This window comes from Falco naumanni, assembly GCF_017639655.2.
Source record: "Falco naumanni isolate bFalNau1 chromosome 22 unlocalized genomic scaffold, bFalNau1.pat SUPER_22_unloc_1, whole genome shotgun sequence".
NCBI lineage: Eukaryota > Metazoa > Chordata > Aves > Falconiformes > Falconidae > Falco > Falco naumanni.
In genome coordinates, this window is record NW_024427350.1 from 139,223 (window position 1) to 165,846 (window position 26,624).

At 48.8% G+C, this 26,624-nt stretch overlaps 3 long non-coding RNA genes across 3 annotated transcripts; 1 reads left to right on the plus strand and 2 right to left on the minus strand.

The window, feature by feature from the left end:
- Positions 1 to 6,952: 6,952 nt before the first annotated feature.
- Positions 6,953 to 25,764, plus strand: LOC121081942. Its single transcript, XR_005825849.1, has 3 exons — positions 6,953 to 7,058; positions 18,639 to 18,646; positions 25,754 to 25,764. It is a non-coding gene; the product is annotated as an uncharacterized LOC121081942 (long non-coding RNA).
- On the minus strand, positions 6,963 to 11,187 carry LOC121081941. The gene is made up of 3 exons (XR_005825848.1): positions 11,133 to 11,187; positions 9,637 to 9,834; positions 6,963 to 7,056 (listed from the first exon to the last, which is right to left on the minus strand). It is a non-coding gene; the product is annotated as an uncharacterized LOC121081941 (long non-coding RNA).
- Positions 11,779 to 18,864, minus strand: LOC121081943. The gene is made up of 3 exons (XR_005825850.1): positions 18,764 to 18,864; positions 18,036 to 18,040; positions 11,779 to 11,790 (listed from the first exon to the last, which is right to left on the minus strand). It is a non-coding gene; the product is annotated as an uncharacterized LOC121081943 (long non-coding RNA).
- Positions 25,765 to 26,624: the final 860 nt, after the last annotated feature.

Consider the following 26,624-nt stretch of genomic DNA (forward strand, 5'->3'; position numbering starts at 1 on the left):
AACATCAGATTTATTCTCACCATACTTTCTGCATGGAAGACCAGAAGAATCTATGCTTTTAATACAATTTGTGCAGGAAAGCATTGGCAAAAATACTAGAGTACTTGTAATGTTTGTTCCTACATCAAACATGCTGAGGTGAGGCTTAAAAGCCCACCAGTGAATTCACATTTGCCGCAGTGCTGTTAGTAAAAGCTGTAATTATCCGTATTTTTTTGAGAATGCTTAAAATGAAAACACAACCTAACTCTCAGTTATACAACAGTGTAGCACAGCAAAGACGTTATCATCTAATTTTTTCATTATAAGATGTGGGTGCATAACCAGGAAGAACACTAACAATTATTTCTTAGTAAACCTTTGCAGCATAAAACCATTTAGTGGGGCAGCGCAAATCAGAACATACTCTGACTTTAACACGAAAGAACACTTCTGCTGTATAGGTAGACAAAAAAATTGACTTAGTGGGATATTTTCATTCTCCCAGTGCTGTTTCCTCTCCTTTCGTTGTCAGTAACCTAGCTACCCAGTGATTTTTGTGGGACATTAGGGTTAACATAGATGTTAGGTTAGCTTTAGATGCTTTACATGTTAGAGATGCATTCCTCGTGATTCTGCTCCAACGCACAAGAAAAAGCCCGGTTTGCCTTTGCCTGGAGCGGGACTCAGTACGTCTTCAAACAGTTTTCTGCAAGGATACAAACACTGCCCCACTATCGCTCACAATGCTCTGGCCACAGTCTTAGCACAGATCACCATTCCCCCTGGCCTCACAGTGTATCGATACATTGATGGCATCCTCAGCGGGGCAGAAGGGCCAGAAAGCATTACAGATGCAATGAAAAACATTTGGGCAACACTAATCAAGTTGGGACTGGAAGTCCCAGAGTCAAAGTGCCAAGGGCCAGCACGAGAAGTTAAATTCCAAGGAGTCTGGTGGGTTGCAGGAGCTGCCTCTCTTCCACCAGACTCACTGTAAAAGAAAGAATCTGGGCACAATCCATCCGGTATGCTGGAACTCCAACAAGTTCAAGGGACTGTGAAGTACTGGCGTAACCATATTCCTGCCTTTTCTGTCATCGCTCATCCCTGGTAGAATTTGTTATAAAAGGGAAAATCATGGCAGCGGACATCTCATCAGCTCTGTGGTACCGTCAAGTTCCCCTTCCTGCAGGAGCATAACAGAGCCTGGCCGCGGGGTCTCCACTCCGCTCCAGCCTCCGTTACTCCTGTCAGCACGTGCTGAGGTTGCAGGCTGCGTTGCTTAGGGAGCCGTGGCAACACACATTTAGGATGGTGAATGCCAGCCATCCTGAAAGCGACAGCTGTCTTTTACCCTAAAAAGCTTCCTGTAATACTATGCTTCTCTGAGGTCCCAGTTTTCTCGAATTGCCCCCACCCCAAAGCAATTTCCCCACAGGGTCCCTAAGCAAGGCAGTAGAGGAGTGGCTCTCTCAAACTCCCTCCCAGCCCTGCCCTGGCTGAAAGAAGGCAGAAAGAAGCCTTCAGATGAGGGAAGTTCTGGCTGCAAGAGAATACAAGCTGACCAGGTCTTGGGATCCACTGACATCAACAGAAATTTAGGTGAAAACTCCCCTTTCACATGAAACTCAACTCCCCAAACAAAAAACAGTTGTGATGGGAAACTAATGGTGGGGGTGGGAAATCAGCACTGAGGGCAGGAAAGCATCAGCAGGATGGGAAACCATTGAGATGGGAAGTTGTTCTGTCATTAAAAGTCAAACTGTCACAACGCTGGCTGACCCAGGTGCTGGCGGAATGATCGCCATGGAGATGGAACCCCAGAACACTGTTTGCCCCAACAAACGCCACACTGTCCAACTGCTACAGCATAGAGCAGCATGCTCCTCGTGGTGCTCCTGCCCTCCGGGTAACCCCCAACCAGCTCTGTCAGCCAGCATCTCACCCCATCACCCCCCTTCGCTTCTGCCAACAGAGAGGTTCCCCCTCCAGCTGCCGACGGCATCAGAGGTGCCCGGCACAAGCTTCACCACTCTGACCATGCCACCACTGGTCACTGCTGGTGTGCTACCCTCTGTCCCGGGGCTGCTGATCACTATTCGGCCTTCCCAGCTCCCCACTGTCACCCATCAGCCCACCCAGGCAACCTGGCAGGCGGTGCAGGGGCCCCTGGGGGACTCGGGGCAGGTTGTGCAGCTGCCCCCTCTGCCTGCTCCTTGTCCCCCTGCCTATGGCCAGGGACAGCAAGTGGTGATGGGGACACTTGTGCCCCACCAGCCAGTGGGGCTGGGCCCATGGGACGTGGGCCAGGGGCAGCCCCTCTACCCTACGGGCTGCACTGTGCTGAACGTCCCTGCCCATGCTGGGCCCCTGCCACCCCAACACCCTGCGGCTCAGCACTGCGTGCAGGTCCCCCCTGTGCTCTGCACCCATCCTGGCAGCGCCCAGAAGCTGTTGGAGGCCTTTAACAACGACGTGGTGGCCAGTGAGGATGGCATCCCTGCTGCCACCCCCTGCCAGCCTGCCCTGGATATGCTCTCTGGCAGAAGCAGGACCAAGCACCAAGGTGAGGTCTGCAGGGTGGCAGAGCCCATAGGGGTGACCTGCACCAAGGAAGGCTTGCATCACCCTGGGGGTGGCTTGGCTTTGTTTGCTTTTTCAGAAGTGGTGACCACCCCGCCAAGCCCAAAGAATCTCCTGGCCCTGCCCAAGCTGGGGCCAGATGCCTTCAATGAGGCCTCTCCTGAGCTGGCAGAGGACAATCTGCAGTTTCAGGATGAGCATTCGTCCACTATGGACAGCAGTGACCTGCTCACCTGGCTCTACAGCATCCTGGAGCTCCATGAAGTTCTCAGCGGCTCCTGCTTGACCAACCTCTTCAACAAGCTCCCAGAGCTCTCAGAGTACGTGGCAAAGGGTGGCTGCTCCAAGGAGCAATCACTGGTGGCAGGGCTGGGGGACAGCAAGGACACCGACCGTGATGTCCCTGATGTCCCTGTCTTGACCACCACCCTCAACAGGATCCCTGACCTCTTGGAGTGCATGATGGAGGGCGACTGTCCCAAGGACCAAGTGGTGGCTTCAATGCAGGAGGACACCAACCCCTCCTGGCAGAGGGTGGCAACATCCCCCTTGCTGGACACCACAGGCAGGCAGGGTGGGCTGGCAGCGGTCTTCCCCACCCGGCTGCCAGAGAGTCCCATGGAGCCCTCTCAGGAGGGTCCTATGGACACTTCAGAGGAGAGCCCCTTGAAGGGATGCTCAGAGGGCCCCCACAAGGGTCTCCCAGAGAGTCCTCAGCAGATCCTGCTGAGGAGTCCTCTGGCCAGCCCCCCGACTGCACCCCAGCATCATCCACCCTGCATGGCCCAACTGGTGGAGGAGGTGCTGCGGAGGCAGCCCCGGGTCATTTTGACCCGCTTGCCACCACCACAGGGCATCTCCTCCTGCTGGGTGGTGCCCAGATCAGGCAACGCTGCTGACAAACAGGCCAAGCGCCCCACATTGGCTGACACCCTCAGGATGCCAGAGACGTCCCCACGGGGCAGCATGCCACCCAAGAAGAGGAAGAAGATGGTGGTGTGCCCGGTGGCAAAAAGCTCCAAAACCCTCTGGGAGGGGAAGCCGGACAGGGATGCCACGGCGGTGGGCTGTAGTGGGGAGCAGGGGGGCAGCAGCAAGCAGAGGGCATCCAATAGCGACTATGTGCCCACCAAGCGAGCCAGAACCCTGAGGAACACCAGGAGACAAGGTGCTCCACACCACGCCAGTCACAGTTGATATATTGATAGAGAAGGTGTGGAGCACAAATCCCTCTGACGTGTGACCTGCACCTGCCCACTGCAGCCCCAGCCCTCTACCAGATCTGTCTGTCTTAATTCATTAAACGTTTGATGTTCCTTGCACAGTGCCTCTGCCTGCCGTCATTCACGCAGCGGGAGATGAGGGTTAATGCAGCCCCTGCCACATGCAGAGATCTGACCCTCCACCTTCCCCTCTGTCGAGGTGACACCTCCACCGAGCTGGCCCACTCTCTAGAGTATTTACAAATGAAGGGACTTCTCATCAAGGGAGGCAGCCTTGGCAGGGGTGAGAAACAAAGACCAGGTAGTGGAAAGAGCACCGTTATCTAAGTTGCGCAGGAAGAAGACTTCCAATGAGGAAAGTTCTGGCTGCAAGAGAACACAAGCTGATCGGGTCTTGGGATCCACTGACATCAACAGAAAATGAGTTTAAAATAGGACAAAGATAATTGTGGCAGTGGGAGATGGTGACCTCTAACTGAAATAATTCTGCCCCAAAGAGGCCAAAATCCCGCTTGGGGAGCATGCGTAGTCCGTAAAACTCTTCAGCAGCGCTACTGAGGATGCGTACGCGTTTGCATTAGAAGCGAGAAACCAGTCACCAAACCTGTGTATGACACATGACTATGCAACGTGCGGCGCTCTGAGAAAGGCCCTGAACCCCTTCTCAGTGTTCCAATTGGACCTAAAAACTTTGCATGCACTTTTTAATCGCTGCCCCCAAAGTGATTTCCCCACAGGGTCAGTAAGCAAGGGGGTGGCGGAGTGGCTCTCTCAGACCCCCTGCCAGCCCTGCCCTGGGCGCCGGTGCCTCCGGCCCTGCCCCAGCAGACGTTGCTGCGCTGATGGAGGGGCTCCCTCCCTCTCCACTGCATTTGCAAAGAGAATGGCTGGCTCACCCTTTGCTGCCCACGCAGCCAGCCCTCACCTTTAGCTGCTGTCATTCCCAGGGGCGCCGGCTCTCTCCCAGCACCCTCACACCTTCTCCCTGCGACACTGCGAGAGAAGCGTTCGCCAGGCACACGGGTGCCGTCACTGCCCTGCGCAGCTGGGCACCCCAGAGTGGCACTGCCTGACTGCCTCCCTCACCAAGCACCTCCACCTCCACAGTCTCAAGCTCCATCCCTTTAGACGGAAAGGGGGTCACTTTATTGAGAAGTAACCGTTCCTCATGAGGAACACAGTCTCTTCAGGAGGCAAAATACTTTAATAGCACTTAGAAACAAAGCTGGGGCATTTGGGGGGCCACCCCATCACTACTCCAAACAATGTGTCCTTTGTGGAGAAAAACTGAAGAGCTAGACAGTTTCCAGAGGACAGCAAAACCTGACCTGCTGAGAGCTTAGGACAGTGCACGTCATGTTCTTCTTCACACCTGGTGCACATTTGACAAGCTGCGAGATGATGGTAATTTACTTCCTTCAGAGAGGACAGCAAGACACTGTTGCCAAGTCAGCGTAGGGTTTTTTTGTTTTTTTTTCTGGTTGACCAAGCAAAGAAACAGAGGCAGTTTCGAAGTGCGCAGAAGCACAGCTGCAGACATAATTCCTGCTGTCACGCAGGCAGCAGGAGTGAACTTCATCCCTTTGGGTCCTTTTGAGAACACCAAGCACCCAGATGGTGCTGAAGGATGTTTTTTTACATAGGGGACCCTCGGAGAGAATCAGACATGTCCAGTTTTATTCCCTGGGAAAATGCCCTGACACTGTCCTGCCCCTCAGGTGGCGTAGGACAATTAAACTTATTAGTAAGCATGGGCTGACTGCTGGCCCACCATGATTTGAACAGCAGCCCACAAATCCCTCAACTAGTTTTGTTCTGCCTGTACTTACGACAGTTACATTGCTCTATGTTGTGGGGGAAAGCAGATCACACAGCTTGCCCCTTTGATGCGCAGGGCTGCGTTTCAAAGGACTACGACAAGCCCAGAAGAGCACAGCACAGTACGGCTTACGCATCAAGTAAATATTGCATCACAAACCATAATGCATGTGTCTGTCTGAGAAAACGGGGTTTATGTAGGCACGTGGGAAGTGGGTCTCTTGCTCAAACCCCAGCAAATCCTGTTTAGAAAAGTTCATATACTGAAACAATAAGGCAACATACTTCTGGATTTCTCTCTAAATCCCCATGGAGATGTAATTCCCTCACTGCCATCTGAAATCGTACAGCTTGAGGCACTTTTCATGTAAAGCCAAGAAAGCTCAACTCAGAAGGCAAAGATCCTTCTTAAGGGAACGGATCATCTGTAACTACAAGACACCTTCCTGCCCACTGAAACATAGCAGCAGAGTTAAAAGCAGTTTTTAAATTCCAAGTGGAGACATTCAAAGTTTGAAAAGTACAGGACATACTCTTCCTAGCACAAAATAATCAACTTTTTCCCACTTCTCTGCAAACCTTAACCCCAGTGCTTTGTATTTTTCACGCTACAGCACAGAAAGCCAGTACCCACAGTTGCACAAGGACTTCCACTGCCAGTGTGCGAAGCATTGAGGAGTCTGGGCTCAGTCTTGGCAGTACAGGAGTGATCCACCTCAAATGCACTGCACAGCCTGCATCTGGGGGTATCACAGGTCAATAGTTAATCACTGCTTCTCCTCCCAGTAACAATAGAAAGAGAAAAAAAGAAGATCTCCTTACTTCCACGGCTCTTCTTTACAGGCTAGAGGTTTATGGAAGTGATGACCCATTTCACCCAACATACAAGACACCTTTTGAACAATTTTTAAAGCTGTCCCTAAAACCCCGATTTTACACAACAATCAGTCCAAAGAAAGTACAGAGGTCTCTGCTCTACTGGACACATGCAGGAACACTTGTGTTTACTGGACACCTTTGTAAAAGGAAAAGGCATTACACCAGCATACCAGATCCTTGCCCAAAAGACTTTTCAAACCACCTGTTTGTTGACGCAGTCACTGCACTTCAACCCTTCCACCCATGACAGCATCCTCTCAGGGGCAGACTTGCCTGCACTTGATCACAGAATCAGTCAGCAGAGTTCATATTGAACCAAGCTAAAAACCGGGCCCAACCTCTACGTTCACGCTTGGGATACACGGCTCCTATCACAGGGCACACACTGCAGTCCCACCTGAGTTACGTATTTGAAGTTGCATTTCCCACGGGTCAAATACTCCTCTTCAGATCTGCCTTGAAACTGAGGGCTCATGATCAGTGAGAAGAAGAGAGTTCCTTGCCTCCTGTGCAGTCAGGTCACGTTCCCCTGCTAAAAGCAGCCTGCTCAGGCCTCCCATTTGTGTACAATCTGTTAAAAGAATAAAACCAAGTCTGAAGGTTATTCATTTGCTTCCTTAAACATCCTACCATTTGCAGCATTCGGCCCCCAGAAGACGACTTCTGTCATAGCAACTTCTCCAAGCAACCTGCTATAAAAGGCAGTTCAACAGAATCACCAACAGCCAGGTCTGTACCCTCGGGGAGACACTTTCAAAGCTCTTTGGAGGATTGCACTAGATCTGTGTGCTTTAGACCCCACTGCGTGGATTTACTATTTTACTGGCAAAGGTTTTATGTACCACACATGAACATCTTCAAAACACCTACTGTAATGATCTCATGCATAGACAGACACAATGATTCTCAATATCACACATGAAGAACTCAATGGATGCTCCTACCAAGGCAGTAGCTCCCTTCTGTAGCCACTGAACAAGCAAAAGGATGGATCAGAACGACATTATCAAGCTCTGAAGCAAAATTTCTCTCTTCCTTTAGCTGTAATTTAGAGCTTCATTGAGTGCTGAAGAGTGGCAGCCTGACAGCTCTGAAGCATGAAGCGCTTGATCCTCTGTGCCAGAACCACACTGGCACTGGCCACACAAGCTGCCTGCGTACTCACAGGGTCAGGGTCCAAATTCCGGGTCCGGGTCTGTACTGCCCTGCCAGCGCAACACGGAAGTGAGGAAAGTAAAATGGAGATAGAAGTGTTCTTTCTCCACAATATGATGCTGGCAGCTTCTTGCCTCCAGCACTCCTGCACCTCAGGAGCTTGGGAAATGGCAACAAATATGGAAGTTCCTGAAAATAATTCGCCTGACACACCACAGTGTAACACTTTTGTATGCCCACACCACACTTCTGGCTCCCAGCTGCTCTCCTGTGCTTCCCTCTAGCTACCTTTGAGGCACCTTTTCCACCTCCTCAGATCTGGCCAGCTGAAGAACACCCTACTCATGGCTCTAACATTCTTCCCCTTCCTCTCAACGTCTTCCTGGTGGTCTCAGCTTTCTGCCCTCCAGATTAGGGGTTTATCATAACAGGACAAGGATAGCACTGGTTGTTTTTTTTTTTTCTGTAAGGAAGCCAAATATTTAAAACTCTTTATTAAAATATAAAAATTAAGAGGAAGGGAAAAGCCAAAATGACAGCCAAGTGGAAGTTTCATTTGGTGCTCAAACCACCTGAATACTTATGCTGCAGCTGCAGCTGAAAGCTGGCCCTTAGATGGCTGATCAGGATAAAGCCCCAAATCCTGCCACTAAGGTTTCAAATTACAAAATAATCCACCTAAGGGAGGTCAAAATGGATAAACACAAACATTGCCGTATGTTTACAGGGCCTTCACAGCACAATGGTTCTCTGATGGCACCGAGAACTTAGCAGTATGAAGAATTACAAAGGTCAAGTGCTATTTATAAGCAATGTACCCTTAAATCAACGCTAGTGACAAAAGAGCCAAGCACTTGACTTGCAGAACGGCAGATGATTCGTGACTTTCTCCACAGCTTCTACTACTGATGAAGCTTACAACCACCTCACCATTTGGGAACAACATCCGTTGCTAGTGTTGCTCTGGTTGGAAACTCAGCCAGAAGGAATTTGTCATTACAGGAATTCTCATGCCACTGAACTGGCAGCAAGGTACACAAGCCTCTTAATCCCTTTTTATACTTTTACACTTGCGCCATAAAACCATTCTCCACTCTCCATCTCACCACCTCTCCAAGCAGTAAAGGCCCATCTGCCACACACTTGTCACAAACTACATAGGATAATGACACAGGTTTCAAATACATCAGAAAGTATCAAATCAGAAACTTTAAAACATAAAAAAAAAATTAAAAAAGGTGGCAGTGGGACATTATTTTCTACCTTGACTGATAGGTTCACAAGCTGCTAGTAGTTAACATTAATGGCTCACTATTTCAAGGTCATGCTGGCAACAGTTCTGCAATGTGTGGATATCAGCGAGAGAATTGCTGCCTTTCACCAGTTCAGGTGCTCCACCTACACCTCTTCACAGATTTGTATATATATATATTATTTTTTTTAATGCTTATCAGGGTAGGATCTGCCTACCAAGACCAGAATTTAAGTAAAGTTACATTACACTCCTCTTGATTTAAATACAGCAAGATAGCTCCACTGCTACATTCAGCCACAAGAACATAAACACCTCCAGCTTCATAGACACCCATACACTATTTTTGTAAGGAACAAATGACTAAACACGGAACAACACTATGAAAAAGCAAAAGAATGCATACAATCAGCATTTCCCTATTTGGACCAAAACCTGAAAATCTCTAACAGCAGATAAGTCTGAATTAAAAATCAACCACATCCAGATCCCAAATGGGGTAGGGGTTATTGTATGCCACAGACCTGGACTTGACTGTTGAAGGAAATGACGCACTAAGGAAAATTTGAGGTGGTTCTGCAGAAGTTTAACGAGAGCCTTGGCAACTTCACCTGGAACATGAAAGGTACGTGCGCTACACTACCACCTGCAATAAAGGACACTAGTCTCATATTTTGAGTCCAACACCACATCCGCAAACAAAATGAGGCTGCTACGTTTGAGGAACACTGATGGAAACCTCACCTGCCATCCCAAAGTTATGCTACGGCATTTCTTCCCTTTTTGCCACTTTCCTCAGCCTTGGTACATCTTTTGCAGAATCTGAAGCAAGGGCCCATAGCTTCTTCCTGTTTCTAACAGTGAATGTCTGGGTTTCACATGTTGGTTTCTTGTGCGGCGCCAATAAGACCCAACACTTGCCTTCATAAATGCATCCGTACACTAGGGAAGAAAAGGAAAATTACCAGTCACGACATTGTACTGCCCACAGGGCAACAGAGTGCCCCACTCATAAGGGGATTTAAGACAGTAAATAACCCTCAAATATCTTGATAAACAAGCACAGTTTAATCATGTCCTTTTAAACTGACCACCGACACAATCTAACAAGAAGACACATTAAGGGAAGCAGAGCTGTAGTTAAAAAAGTGGGGCTTCTCTTTCCTCTCCTGAGGGTTTACCATCCAGAGCAGGCTCAAGTTCTGAACCTGTAAACCGCTCCCCCATGCTTCTATGCTTGCTCTGGGAAAGAAAGACGGCTGTTTGAATTCTTTTGCAGGTACAGTCTTTCTTTACTTTTGAGTTGGAATGAAATGAAAAGCTGCCATCAGTCCCACTTATGGCACAGAGACACACCTATGTTCCATGCACATGCCTGCACAGAAACGCACACAGAGGGAAACCATCCCTTGGGTATTAAATACAGAAACAGCACTGAAAACCTTGACTTCTGAGAGTCCCTGCAGCGTTCTCCAAGGTCAATATACAGCATGCTTGTCGCAGGATCACCACTGCATGTGCGTCACTTGCTTTCATTTCCATCTTCATCTCTAACGTGACACTTGCCACCTCCAGACTGCAGCATTCATAAAAGCAATTCCATTTACTAGAAGCACAGCATGCATAAAAGCAATTCCGTTTACTAGAAGCACAGTGTGAACCTTCTGCATGAAGTCTGGTATTTAAAGAAATTGCTGTAAAGAATAAAAATCTGCCGGCACCATGACACACATACACACTGTGTTTTCTGAACAGGGACAATACATTAAACCTGCAAACTAAGGACTGTGACAGCTTGCTCCTTGCCCCTCTTCTTTTGCCCTCAGGCTGGTGCAGGAGCTCCTTTCACCGGAGCAGGCACACCACAGACACAGACTCACCAAGGGGAAGGGTGGGGAGGGGATAAGGGCAGAGGGGGAAAGGAAAGACCCACAGAAGCAGCTTTGCCGCCCACTGCCAAAGACACAGCCTGCTCATCCTGTCCCCTCACCCTGCCTGTGCTGGTCTGTCCCTCTGTCCTCCTTCCTGCCCCTCCGCTCCTCTCCCTGTCCCTCTCTCCTGCTGCTGATCCTGCATTATCTGTGGCACCCCCCTGCCTCTCTGTCTCTGTCCCTCTCCATCCCTCTGCCCACTCCTCACCAGTCCCTGTCCTTTCTCCATCCCTGCCCAGCCCCTTCCGCTCTCCCTGCCCCTCTGGCTGCCTCCTGTCCCTCTCCAGCCACCCCTCCACCTTGACTCACCTCTCCCTGCCACTCAGTGCCTCCCTTCCCCTCGTCCCTGCCCCAGGGCAGTGGCCCCAGGCAATGTCCCCAGGCCTGCAGAGCCACAGGGCCCGACTGCAGGGCAGGGATGTCCCATGGCCTGCTGGGAGAAGGTGTGCCCCGGGGCATGCTGGGAGCTGTAGTCCTGGGGCTGCTGGCAGCCAGGTTGTTCCCAGGGCATGCTGGGAGCTGTAGTCCTGGGGCTGCTGGCAGCAAGGTTGTTCCCAGGGCATGCTGGGAGCTGTAGGCCCGGGGCCATCCCACGGCCAGGTTGTTCCCAGGGTGTAAGAAACTATGGACTAGGATATTGTTTATTAAGATTTATGTTAAGCATAATGTAGAGACTAGGCGCCAGATATCCAGGATGCCTCTTGTGAAAAATAAGATAACCGCCAGATGTCCAGGATGCTGTTTGTAAAAGAGAAGATAACCACCAGACAGAAACAAGACAGACGACCCCATATAAAGATATATGAGTAAGGGGTTAACACCTCCACTACATCCAGGATGCTGCTTGTAAAAGAGAAGATAACCGCCAGACAGAAACAAGACAGACGACCACATATAAAGATATATGAGTAAGGGGTTAATACCTCCACTACTTCATTAACACGAAAGTAAAAAGTATAAAAAAGGACTGTTTAAACTGCTCAGGGCGGCAGTTGGTGGAGCGCAGACTCCCCTGCCGTCCAGCGCTGTCTTTGCTCATATTCTACTTGCTATAATTAATAAAATTTTAACTGGATTATGATCCGTTGTGGTCTCAATTTATAACAATTTCTGGTGCTGTGACTCGGATAAGGAACGGTGGGCTTTGGTCCTCCGGGGAGGCGCCCCGCGACATTTCGCGGCCCCGCGACCAACAGCTTACTCCAACCTTACCGACGAACCTAAACTCTAGAATAATGAGCAAAGGAGAAACCGGTAAAATCCCATAAAATTCTGTGCACGGGAGTCCGGACGAAGACGCAGGACGCGTAAGTATATTGCGAATTTGTTCGCGGGTTTTGCTGTTCGGGCGGGATTGGGTTTCCTGGAATATAACGAGTGAGAGGTTCGATATACTGAACCAAGCGAGTGTGGACTCTTAAGTACTGCGTTTCCCATCTCCCGCGAGGGACTGGGCCAGGAACAAGGGGAGCGAGTGAGTGTATGTTTGTGGATATTCCAGAAGATGGGGGCGAAGGGCAGCAAGCCTTCGACTCCCATGGGAAGGGTACCCACTGTACCTAAGAATACCCCTCTGGCATATATCTTAGACAATTGGAGATATTTCCCTGGAACCCTAGGGAAAGATAAGCAGAAAATGATAGAATATTGTACTAAGATATGGGGAGGGAAGAAGATTTCTAAAAATGTCTTTTGGCCAGTCTATGGGTCAGAAGAAGATTGGGTAAGACAGCAATTAAACCTCTGGGTTAATAATAAAAAACCCCTTAACCCGGAGAAGAGTCAATATGCGGAGGTGTGGCTAGAAAGACCGGGAGCTAGACTTTACCCGCTGAATGAAATAAAAACTAAACAAAAGAAAAAGAAGGAAGAGTTAGTCGAAACCCTTCTAACCCCCCCTCCTTACATTCCTCCTCCTGCTCCTGCAGAGGTCCCCAGAGCACCCACTCCCCCACCAGAAGCGGAACAAGAGTCTCCCCCTCTTCCTAGACGCGTAACTAGAAGTCAAAAAGGGGCAGCTCAGATGTACCCCCTAAGGGAAATGCCCATGGGGGGACCTCAACCTGTGATCGGATATATTTCTGTGCCTCTAAATTCGGCTGACCTACGAGATTATAAAAGGACCGAGATGGGAAACTTAATTGAGGACCCACTCGGAGTGGCAGAAAGATTAAATCAATTTTTGGGACCAAATCTTTATACTTGGGATGAGATGCAATCTATCCTTGGTCAATTATTTACTACTGAGGAAAGAGATATGATTAGACGAGCAGGAATGAGACTGTGGGATGCTCAGCATGCCCAGGGACCCCAAGCAGATATTAAATGGCCACTTCAAAAACCTAATTGGGATAACCAGGATCCGGCGCATAGAACTCATATGCAGGACCTGAGAACTATAGTAATTCAGGGGATTAGAGAAGCAGTACCCCGTGGCCAGAATATCAATAAAGCATTTAATGAAATGCAAAAGAAAAATGAGAGCCCCACTGAGTGGCTGGAACGACTGAGGAAAGCCCTTCAGCTGTACTCTGGGGTAAATCCAGACGACCCTTTAGGGCAAGCGCTCCTCAAAACTCAGTTTGTGGCAAAATCATGGGAAGATATCAGAAAGAAGATTGAAAAGTTAGAAGACTGGCAGAATAGAGGGTTGGATGAATTATTGAGGGAAGCTCAGAAAGTCTACATAAGGCAGGAAGAAGAGAGCAGCAAGCGACAAATAAAAATGATGGTAGCAGCAGTCAGAGAGGATCACAAAGGGCGAACTGGTGAACACAGATCCGCTGGAACAAAACAAGGGAATGTAATAGTAAAAAAGGAACAGAGATATTGTTTCTACTGTGGAAAGAAGGGACATATAAAAAAGAATTGCAGAGAAAGGATCAGGGATGAGGAAATATTGAAAACGGAATAGGAGAGTCAGGGGCTTTATATTTTAGGGGACCGGAGTCATCATGAGCCCTTGATAAAATTAAAAATAGGACCCCATAAACAAGAGTTCACCTTTTTAGTAGACACTGGAGCTGAGAAATCAACTATTAAGCAAATACCTAAGGGATGTAAAGTTTCCCCTGAAAAAGTACAAGTAATTGGGGCAAAAGGAGAACCCTTTAAAGTAAGCAAAATCAAAAATGCGGTATTCGAAACTGAAAATAAATTTGGAATGGGTGAACTCTTGCTCGTCCCTGAGGCAGAATTTAATCTGTTAGGACGAGATTTAATTGTTGAATTGCAATTAGAAATTAAAGTAAAAAATCAAGAGCTAACAGTATCGGCTTATCCTTTGACAGTGGATGATCAAAAACAAATTAACCCTGATGTCTGGTACTCTCCGGACACAATTAGTAGACTGGAAATCCCACCAATTAAAATCCAAATTTCCGAACCCCACATACCTGTGAGGGTAAAGCAATATCCCATATCCCTAGAAGGACGGAGGGGATTAAAACCAGAAATTGATCGATTGTTAGCACACGGAATCTTAGAGCCTTGTATGTCACCCTTTAACACTCCCATTCTGCCTGTAAAGAAACCAAATGGGAAATATCGGCTCGTACATGATTTAAGGGAAATAAACAAAAGGACTATCACCAGGTTCCCTGTAGTAGCAAATCCATACACACTGCTAAGCAAGCTAGGACCCCATAAATCCTGGTATAGTGTGGCAGATTTAAAGGATGCCTTTTGGGCCTGTCCACTGGCAGAAGAATGCCGTGATTATTTTGCCTTTGAATGGGAAGACATAGAAACAGGCCGTAGACAGCAATTAAGGTGGACCGTGCTTCCCCAAGGGTTCACTGAGTCCCCTAATCTGTTTGGACAGGCCCTGGAAGAGCTCTTAAAAGAATACCAGGTACAAACGAGAAACGTGCTGTTACAGTATGTAGATGATCTGCTTATAGCAGGAAATAATAAGGAGGATGTAAGAAAAGAAAGCATTCGACTCCTAAATTTTCTTGCACAAAAGGGCCTACGGGTATCACAAGAAAAGTTACAATTTGTGGAGGAAAAAGTGAAATATTTGGGGCATTATTTGTTTAACGGCAAGAAGATATTAGATCCAGAGCGCATTAAAGGAATTCTGGAATTACCTATGCCTGTCACTAAGAGGTAAATTCGGCAGGCATTAGGGCTATTTGGGTATTGTAGGCAATGGATAGAGAACTACAGCTTTAAAGTTAAATTCTTATATGAACAACTGTCTAAAGACAAAATACCCAAGTGGACCCCTCAGGATCAAGAGCAGTTTGCCAGTCTCAAAAGGGAGCTAAGTCAAGCACCGGTTTTAAGCCTCCCAGATTTAAAGCGGCCATTCCATTTATTCGTTAACATACATGAAGGAACGGCATTCGGAGTATTAACTCAGGAATGGGCAGGACAAAAGAAACCGGTGGCATACTTATCAAAGCTGTTGGACCCTGTGAGCAGGGGTTGGCCGAGTTGTTTACAAATTATTGTTGCTGCTGCCTTATTACTTGAAGAAACGAATCGTATTACCTTTAATGGAGAAGTTGTCCTATATGCACCTCATAATATAAGGGGGGTGCTTCAACAAAAAGCAGAAAAATGGCTTACAGATAGCCGACTGCTAAAGTATGAGGGAATACTCATAGAATCTCCAAAACTATCCCTAAGGACTATCAAAGCGGTTAACCCTGCAGAATTTTTATACCCAGGGGAAAGTACTGAGTTAGTACATAATTGTCTTCAAACAATTGAACAACAGACACGCATTAGACCAGACTTAGAAGAAGAAGAACTACAATGTGGAGAAGTACTATTTATAGATGGGTCATCACGAATAGTGGAAGGTAAACGATTGTCTGGATATGCCATCATTAAGTCAGAGAAAGGAGAATTTAAGACAATAGAATCAGGCCCCCTAAGTGCCAGCTGGTCGGCTCAAGCCTGTGAGCTGTATGCATTGTGGAAAGCATTAGAGTCACTGAAGGGAAAGGATGGAACTATATATACAGACTCACGCTATGCGTACGGAGTAGTACACACTTTTGGGAAAATATGGGAGGAAAGAGGATTCGTTAACTCACAGGGAAAAGAACTAATACACCCAGAATTAATTTGGCGAGTTCTGGGGGCATTAAAAATGCCAAATAAAATAGCAGTTGTACATATAAAGGGACACCAGCGAGGTACAAGTTACCAAGTTAGGGGAAATAATGCAGCTGATACAGAAGCAAAACGAGTGGCAGGCAATTATAGTACGATTTTAACTATACAACAAATGCCTGTTAATAAAAATTTGAGCTTTGAGTCTATAGAAAAGGAAAAACTAGAACAAATGGGAGCTAAGGAACAGGATGGTAAGTACATATTGCCAGATGGGAGAGAAGTTTTACCAAAGGGCATAGCACTCAAAATATTTTCAAAAATACACAGTAAAACACACTGGGGAACCCAGGCGTTAGTTGATCATTTTAATCAACTGTTTGCCTGTATAGGTGTATATAATGTAGCAAAAGCAGTTACAGCAGCCTGTGAGACCTGTCAAAAAGTAAACCGAAACAACATGAGGCAAAAACCTCTTGGAGGACGTTCCCCAGCATACAGACCCTTTTCACACATGCAGGTGGATTTTACTGAATTACCTAAAGTAGGGCGTTACAAATATCTCTTAGTACTGGTAGATCATTTAACACATTATGTTGAGGCTTTTTCTACCTCCAGGACAACAGCTAACCAAGCTACTAAAGTGCTACTTGAACACATTATACCTCGATATGGAGTACCTGAAGTAATCGACTCAGACAGAGGAACACACTTTGTGTCAAAAATTGTTAGAGATCTAACAGAAAGCTTGGGTATTAAGTGGGAATACCATACGCCATGGCATCCACAAAGTTCGGGAAAAGTTGAAAGGATGAATGGGGAAATCAAAACTATTTTAACTAAATTAATGATAGAAACCAAATTATCGTGGATTAAGTGCCTACCCATGGCACTATTAATTCTCAGAACTAGACCCCGAGCGGATGTGGGAATATCAGCATTCGAAATGGTGTATGGAATGCCCTATAGAATTGAAAGCCCACAAACAAATATTTTAATTCGAGACCGTACGATTAATGAATATGTTTTACAATTAGCAGAACATCGTAAAAAGCTTTGGGAACGCGGACTGATTGTGCAACGACCCCCGTTGGACTTAAAAATTCACAATGTTAAACCTGGGGATTGGATATTGGTTAAAGTGTGGAAGGAAGAAACCCTAAAACCTAATTGGGAGGGACCTTACCTTGTTCTGCTCACCACAGAAACAGCCATCCGAACTGCAGAGCGCGGATGGACACATGCCAGTCGCGTTAAGGGACCAGTAAATCCTCCACAGTGGAAGATTGTCAGCTCACCTGGAGACACCAAGCTTGTGTTAAAACGATAAGTAATGATACAAACTGGGGTTTTTTTCCAGTATTTAGCAGATCTACCTTTTGGAATATAGTGCGTTTTAGGATTGATTTTTGCGTTAATAATATATTTGATTGTATATTATCTGTGGAAGATTGTCAGCTCACCTGGAGACACCAAGCTTGTGTTAAAACGATAAGTAATGATACAAACTGGGTTTTTTTTCCAGTATTTAGCAAATCTACCTTTTGGAATATAGTGCGTTTTAGGATTGATTTTTGCGTTAATAATATATTTGATTGTATATTATCTGTGGAAAATAGTTAAGTGTGGAAAAGGGTTATGTTAAATTTATGCCTGCTCAGTTTGTAACATCAACAAAGAATTTTGTTATTTGAAAGCCACCTCAACTTCTGCCACCTATACCTCTGACGTGAGGGTCAGGTGTGAGAAACCTGACTGTGAGTGTTATCCATTTACATGTTTTAAGTGCAAAAAGTGTCAGAAAAATGGTGAATACACTGTAAGAGGGAAACTCCTCCTCGAGAAGTTTGTAACTCTTGCCATAAAAGCGAGAGGCACCTAACTGATTGGGCCCTAAAACGATTTGGAAACAAATTTCCGGATTGGACTCCTGAACAGTGGTTCTATTTTGCATTCGGGATAAACCCTGAATATTATTGCTAACACCCTCAGGAAAGAGTACCATTTGTAATTGATATTGTCACAGTCCAATGTAGACGGGAAGTAAAAGCTGTAGGGTACAATGAACATATGGTAAAGGCCAAAGCTTGGCCTGCTTATGCTCACCGTTTAACAAAGTGCGAAAGGCATATTCCCACCAGGGACTCCTGCTGCCGAGAAGATGGCAAACCCCGTGGCTGGCTGCAACCCAGTCGACGGGCGAGGCAGAGGAGAACCTACCAGAGGAAAAAGCCTACAACTTGGAATGCACAAGCGACCCTGGCTGAACTCCCCCGGGACTGGTAAGAGCCTAAAATTTAATAAAAAACAAACCCCTCTCACAGTACCCTTTTTCTTGTGCACCTTTAGCACATTAGTCTTACCCACAATGGCAGGAAATCCACACGAACCTATGGTATGGAAAATATATAACTTACAGGAGACACATGCAATTCAAAATATTACAACTCCAAAGACAGTAAAATTTACTGTACCATTAACTGCAATGATAATTGGAGGACGTAAAGATAGGGCAGATCCATGTAGAGCATATTATGTATGTCCTGCATCAAACCCTGGTAAAAGCTATTGTAATCAACCAGGTCAATACTTTTGTGGCTATTGGGGTTGTGAAACCTGGGCTTCTGATTGGACAAGTCCTGGAGACAGATATCTGAAATTTGAATGGGAGCCTAAAGGGTGTAAGCGGCCAAACATTGGGAAGGATGGACGTGTTTATGGACATTGTAATTCACCAGGATACTGCAGAAACATTAGTATCAAAGTAATGAATCCTACAGAAGACTCATGGTTAGGTGGAAAAATCTGGGGAATTAGGTTTTGGGACACAGGGCCAGATAGGGGGAGTGTGTTTAAAATAATAAAAGAAAGACTTCCTCATGATCCTTTGCCAATAGGACCAAACCTGGTCCTGAATCCACCCACTTTCTCTGAAGAAAAGGTTGCCCCCGCAAGCGTCGCAACCACTTCTCCAAACTCTCTTACGGAAACAACAAACACTGTGACTGAATTCTCCTTATCCAGGGATCTAAAGTTGTCAGAATCCAGAGACCCCTTATGGAATCTAATGCAAGCCTCTTATCGTGCCCTTAATGAAAGCAAACCAAAGTTAACTGAGGAATGCTGGCTATGTTATAATGTTAGACCACCATATTTTGAGGCAATTGGAAAACCAGGTAGGATTCAATGGTCTAATGGTTCAAACCCACGAGAATGCCCATGGGATGACCAGAGGAACCATACGCAAGGAATTACTATTCAATTAGTAACAGGTCAAGGAAAATGTATAGGTACAGTGCCCGAAAAGTATCAGCCTCTGTGTAACCGAACAGTCACTAACACCAATATAGAGAAACACAAGAATCAAAATGACAAATGGGCTATCCCGACACCAGGAGCTAAATGGGTTTGTTCAGACACTGGAGTAACGCCTTGCCTATCCCTAAACGTGTTTAACCAATCTCAGTTTTGCATACAGGTGATTATTGTTCCCCGTCTGATCTATCACACCTCTGAGGAGGTGTTACGCCACTTTGAAGGAGACCTGAACAGACAAAAACGAGAGCCAATTACAGTGGTAACCCTAGCTACACTGCTGATAGCGGGCGGAGTTGGAGCAGGTACAGGCATAGCCTCCCTAGTAAAAGGTCAGGAATTACAAAGTTTGCAGATGGCTGTAGATGAGGATTTAGCAAAAATAGAACAATCTATCCAAAATTTAGCCACTTCAGTAAAGTCTTTATCAGAAGTAGTGCTGCAAAATAGAAGAGGATTAGATCTATTGTTTTTAAAGGAAGGAGGGTTATGTGTAGCTCTCAATGAAGAATGTTGTTCTTTTGCTGACCATACGGGAGTAGTCCAGGACACCATGTCTGAACTCCGGAAAAGGTTAGATCAACGTAAGAAAGATCGTGAGGTGGGCAGGTCATGGTATGAAAACTGGTTTAATGTTTCACCTTGGCTAACTACTTTGTTGTCTGCTTTAGCAGGACCGCTTATTATGTTGATTCTGGGACTTATATTTGGGCCTTGTATATTACGCTATATTTTACACTTTATTAGAGAACGATTTGACATAGCTAAATTGCTTATTTTAACTATGAGGTCTAGGGCAAAATATAAGAGTGTATCTATTAATGAGGATGAAGATTGTTGCGAATGCGTTATGCCACATGAAAATTGTGCCTATTGTAATTGTGAGGTATTACCTTGTGAGTGTTATGATAAATGTTGGGATTGTGGAAAAAGGTTTATTTGCAGTGCCGAGAATGAAAGTAGTGTCTAATAAACAATAATAGGATAAAAAGAAAAAGGGGGGATTGTAAGAAACTATGGACTAGGATATTGTTTATTAAGATTTATGTTAAGCATAATGTAGAGACTAGGCGCCAGATATCCAGGATGCCTCTTGTGAAAAATAAGATAACCGCCAGATGTCCAGGATGCTGTTTGTAAAAGAGAAGATAACCACCAGACAGAAACAAGACAGACGACCCCATATAAAGATATATGAGTAAGGGGTTAACACCTCCACTACATCCAGGATGCTGCTTGTAAAAGAGAAGATAACCGCCAGACAGAAACAAGACAGACGACCACATATAAAGATATATGAGTAAGGGGTTAACACCTCCACTACTTCATTAACACGAAAGTAAAAAGTATAAAAAAGGACTGTTTAAACTGCTCAGGACGGCAGTTGGTGGAGCGCAGACTCCCCTGCCGTCCAGCGCTGTCTTTGCTCATATTCTACTTGCTATAATTAATAAAATTTTAATTGGATTATGATCAATTGTGGTCTCAATTTATAACACAGGGCATGCTGGGAGCTGTAGGCCTGGGGCTGCCCCATGGCCAGGTTGTTCCCAGGGCGTGCTGGGAGCTGTAGGCCCAGGGCTGCCCCATGGCCATGTTGTTCCCAGGGCATGCTGGGAGCTGTAGGCCCGGGGCTGCTGGCAGCCATGTTGTTCCCAGGGCATGCTGGGAGCTGTAGGGCTGGGGCTGCTGGCAGCCATGTTGTTCCCAGGGCATGCTGGGAGCTGTAGGCCTGGGGCTGCTGGCAGCCATGTTGTTCCCAGGGCATGCTGGGAGCTGTAGGCCCGGGGCTTCTGGCAGCCAGGTTTTTCCCAGGGCATGCTGGGATCTGTAGGCCTGGTGCTGCTGGCAGCCATGTTGTTCCCAGGGCATGCTGGCAGCTGCCATTTCTTACCCTCAGCCTCTTGGCAGCCATGTTGGGCTGGTCAGGCACATGCTGGGGTTGTGGCCCGGCTGAGTGTACCTGTGGCCGGCTGTGGGAGGCCCTTAGGCCAGCACAGGGGTGTCTGCTGCCTGCTGGCTGCCCGGGGGCTCTGTGGGGAGGCTCCAACCCCCTGGTGTGCCAGGCCCCCGGGGCAGCTGGAGTCAGGCCCGGCCGGGGCAGCCCTGGGGGTGAGCCGAGAGCTAAGGAGGGAAAGAGGTGCCGGCAGGTGTCCTGGGCACAGGCACCAGACACCCCGACTCGCAGAGCCCCCTGGAGCCGCCCCGGCGTTTGTAGTTCCTGCAGGAACAGGGCTAGCGTGTTTTGCTGCTGACTCCGGCAGGGCCCTGGCTACACCTGCCCTGCTGAGGGACTGGGAATATGCAGCTGCCTGGGAGAGTCACCAGTTGGAGTATGAGTGCTCCAGCCTTGTTTCCCTTGCTGGAAAACACTTCATTTTTTAAATACAGCCTCTCAGCGGCGAGATCCAGGCAGTCAGGATTGCTTCCATTAGGGAGCAGCCTGGTGACTTGAGACTGCTGCCTTCAGTGGCACAGCTGGACGCTTCTCCTCGCTGACAGGATTAAGTTATAAAGAATCACTAGGAGAGGCTGCAACTAAAGCAGTGATTAACTCGGCCTATTGAATAAGCTCAGTAAGGGGTGGCAAGCTTTCTGAGGCACCTGGGCTATACCAATAGATGAGGGTAGTGGGGTAACGGTGTGTTGCCTTCAATACAGCACAGAGAATAAATGAAGTTCTATAGGAACAAGTAGAGCACACGTTCCCCAAGAAAGTTCAGCTGGAGTTCAGGAGCTTGCTGACCGCCAGCAGTCTTGAGAGACCCCAAGAAAGGCCCCCAGGAGCAAAGTGACATACGCAAGTGTCTTATGCAGATCTAAACGATTTTGAGGAAGTAGTTATAATGTGTCTTATATTTTGGAGAAATGTGATGAATATGTATGTTTTGTTGTAATGAATTGCAGAAGGCTGTTCAGGTGGCTGCACATGATTTGAGATGCTAATCTCCGTGTGCCCAGTGCTGCAATAAAGAATGCTTGCCTTCTAAACTTACAAAAGGAAGTCACGAGGGTTTTCTTTTGGCCCGTTTTTTGGTATCATGGCAAGTGCTCAGCCAGAGGTTTGACAGGTACAGGTGGCCCGATGGGGAGCTTGCTATCCTTGCCATGCTGCTGCTTTGGCAGCCACCTCGGGGTAGGAGGGGGCAGGTGTTCTGGCTTCCCAGATGGCGTCTTGCAAATGCACTGGGTGAGGTGTGGACTGCAACCTATAATGCAAACCCGGCGTCCTTTGGAAGTGAAAAAGGGAGCATATGTAGTATTTTCTGGGGGATTTTTTTCCCCCCTTGTTAGATCTCTGGGATTCAGATAACCTTTAATAGATAGTTGGTGTGATTTAAACCAAGAGTTAGCTTGTTAGTGACCTGATACAACTATACCGTTTGGCATGGCAGTTAATCTCCACCATTGCCATGAACTCAGGGGGTCTAAGGAAAGTGGCCATCAAGCACTGTGCCAGGAGGGTGACTGCAGGGGACAGCAAGCTGCAGCTGACGGCATCAGCACCTTTAGTCCTTCCTGGCCACCGTGGCCTGCCTCTGCCTTGTCCTTGCTCTGATCTCATGGCGCTGCTGCACAGAGATACCCAAACCTCGCCGGGATGTGGTCCCAGGCAACTTCCTTGAGCAGATGTTGGACCAGATGTTCTCCATGGGTCCCTTCCAGTTGCCACCCTCCCGTGTGATATTGTGCTCTGGTTTCGCACCTAAAGCACCTCAACGCAGCCCTAATGCCCAACGGAAAGGTCACTGGTAGAAGGGACCATCCCAAACTCCTCCCTGAGGATTCATCCCCAGATAACAGCTCCCCACGTCAGAAAGTCCCATGGCAGGCACAGGCACAAGAGAGAAAAGCATGTTTTATTGGTAATAATGGTTGCGGGGGCCCAGCAGACAGAGTGGTTCAGCTGCTGAAAACGAACCAGCACCTGCAATGAGAGAGTCAGAAAGCTCTGCTAACTCCCTGAAAGCAGGAAGAGGCAGGACTTTGTTCCCCTTTGTGTGGGGAACAGCATTCAGCAGGAACTCTTCGTGGCCCAGGAGAGCTGTTGCTGCCATCAGCTAAGGGGTGTCTCTGGTGCCTTGTCCCCATGGGGAATGCCCTTAGAGGCCTGCGTGGGAGCAGAGATGCATAGTGCCCCTGTGCCACGAAGCAGGGCTCCGTGGGGAGCCCCTGGGCAGCTGCCACGGAGCTCGTTCCAAACCCTGCCCAGCACCATCCCTCGCCCTCCCTTGCCAGCAAGTTGCACTGACGCAGAGCAGTGCTGAGAGTTGAGAAAGATGGGTGCAGCGCTTGGTACACACCTGGGCTTCCTGACCTTCTGCACGTTCCTGCATCTTTGCACAGGTGCAGCCCCAAACACTTTTTCTTTCTTCTTCCTCTTCTTTTCTGTGCAGCTTTCACTGTCCTCTCCCCAGGGCTCTTTTCTCTTTGGCTGCCTTTTGTTTGTTCTTTGTTTCTTGTTCTGGAGAGAGCCTGCAAACCTTTCCATCCCACAGTGGAATTAGTTAGGGGGAAAGCCACCATCCACTGTAGTCCATTCTGATTTTAACCAAAGTGATTCCATTTTACCTTCTGTCCTCTGAAAGGCTGGCCAGATCGACTGGACACCCCAGGGGGCTTGCTGCACTCTTGAGGGCAGTTGGAGGCAAAGCTGGAGGTGCCTACAAGATAAATGTTGCAGTTGGCAGGTGGCAAGAGACGATCTGGAGTTGGAAGCAACTGCTGGCCAAACTGCTCCCTTAGCTCTTCAGCTCTCCAGAGGAGATCCCTTTGGCTGGTTTGCATCAGCCACAGGGCACAGTCATCTGCTCCCCCACGCCCCCCCCCACCCCACCTCCCACCCCCCCCCCACCCCCCCCCGCCCTAGACTCGATGAAGCTCTAACAAAGTAGGATCCGGGCAAAACCCCTCTGAGCTTGGCAGCGACCCCCCTCTGTCGTTTTGTAGCTATTTTGTGGGCCTTTTGTTTGATCAAGCACATGCCTAGTGCATTTGGGAATCATCTTGCTACTTTCCCTTCCTACGCATCAGCCTTGAGGGGCTGGAGGAAAAGCCCAAACACAGCCCGGCTCTGCTGCCAGGCACAGGCACAGCAGCAACATGGCCTCATCAGAAACTGCCCTCCTACAGCAGACAGGCTGTCACCGTGGCTGGAGGGCTGACATACCTCTCCCGTTGCAGACTCCACCACCGTATCTCCCTCAGCTTCTTCGAGGACACTGAGCAGAGAGGGGGATGTGTGCGGCAAGGCTTCTGTCGCATGCTTGGTATCCTCTGCGACTGCACAAACGCTTGGCTCTTCCAAATGCAGCTCTAGAAAGATAAAGCCCATGCATCACAGTGAGTCCTTGGAGGTAAAAACCAGCTCAAGCAAACCCCACCTGCAGCCCTCCACCACTTCTGTTTTCAGCCCTCCCGTGCCCTGTCTGCAGGCCTCAGCTCATCTTGCTGAGCAAAGTGTTCATGCCCCAAGAGGCACGGGCAAAGAGAGGCCATGAGACAAGCAGGGCTGAGAGGACCACACACGATGCCCATCCCCGCCAGAAACAACGCTGAGGGTTTGGCATCCCAAGCCCCAATCAGTGACAACCCTCAGCCCCACTGCCTCTTACCTCTGGATCTCTGCTTAGCAGCCACTCCTCGGCTGCTGGGCATGGCGGGTCACTTGTCTCCTCCCCAAAGATTTTGCCGCAGTTCTCCACCAGAAACTCCACCGGCACCTTCACCTGCACACGTCAAAGCCCTGGTGTCAACCCAGCTGCCTGAAAATGACCAGGCAGCCCCTGCCTCTCCTGCACCTTGCCTCTGTGCAGAAGGCGGTGGCTGTGGGGCTGCTCTTGCAGGCAGCCACCCCAGCAGCATCTGCCCAAGGGAGGAGGCCTCCAGAGACCTCTGTGCAGCCAAACCCAGAGGCGCTGCGAAGGCTGCAGCTCTGCAGCTCACTACAGCACCAGTACCTTCCCAGTGACCTCCAGCATTGCCTCCAGTGGGAGCAGGCCCTCGTCAGGTGGGCCCAGCAGGTTGGGCCCAACACAGACAGCCAGGTTGCTGCAGCTCATCTTACTGCTGGCTGCATTGCAACCGATATGATGGAGGAGAGCCAACAGCTGCTTCAGAAGGAGCAGATTGGTCACAGGCAACTTCTTGGCCACCCTGAGAGAAGAGGAGCAGAAGTCTGACAAGGCACATGTTGCCCACAGCCATCCCTCAGCCTTGCCCAAGGTGGGCGAGAGCCAGTGGTCACGTCGCACAGCCTTGCAGGTGCTCTCAGCCAGAGGTCAGGGCTCCTGCTTGCTCACCAGGCAGGCTGCTTTCAGCTCTTCCATGTTCTCCTCCCCGCTGGTCTTCTGCATGGCTGCCATCCAGTCCTTGTAGAGGTTGCTCACAAGGAGCCTGCCAGGAATGTTTCAGAGGAAGTCCTGCAATGCCAAGGACTCCAGGTGAGCCTTTGAACGCTGCAGGCCAGCCTGGAGCTCCACCAGCTGCAGCTCAGAAGTGCTCACCTTCAAGATGACAGTGAGCAGCAGCACAGGCTGGCTGGCCAGGTCAACATCTGCGCCACGGTCCAGGGCCTCCTGCAGCTCCCGAACTGCTGTCCCGCTGTCAGACAGGTGGAATATCCCCTCTGTTGATGGTCCTTCCTGCCACAGGGCAGCCAGCAGCTCCTGCAGGAGAGGCGGGAGGACAGTTGCTTGGCAGAGGAGCTGCCTTTCAGCAGTGGTGGCCAGAGCACTGCCTCAGGGCTGGCTCCTTGCTGTGGGTGCAGAGCCCAGTCCCCTGTCCCTGGAGCCCTGGGACACCCACCATCTCTACGGAAAATCCAGGGGGAGGGCTGGGGACCCGGTGTCCAGGCTGGCTTACCTGGATGGGCCGGGGCAGCGTGTTGTCCTCCCCACCGAGGGCTTCCAGAGGCTGCCCAAAGAGCGCCCTGCTGCAGCCGGAGCCCGCCTGCCCTGGTGCCTGGGCAGTAGCCACGCTCTGCTGCAGAGCGAAGGGCCAGGGCAGCCCCCTCCTCCTATTCATGCTGCTGCTGCTCCCTCCTGCTGCAAAGGAAGACAGAGCCAGAGCCCATCAATGGAGACCCTCAGGCCAGCGCTCCTGGAGCCTGCCTGGCCTGCTGCCCAGTGCTGAGCAGTGCAGCAGGACGGGCAGGGAGCCAGCAGCTGCAACTGTGGCTCTGGTTTAGTGGCTGGGATGCTCCCGAGATCCAGCGTGCCACCACAACAGTGGCAGAAGCTTTGTGTCCCCACAGAGCCACATGCAGCAGCCACTGCCCAGCAGGTGTCCTTGTTCATCCAGGTGACTTCCTTCCTTGGGCTGCCCAACCTGCATGGCGACACTCAGGGGACAAGTGAGCATAGATCAACCGCTTGCAGGAGGTGGCCTTTTGTTCCAAAACTCACCTGGTGAGCGACA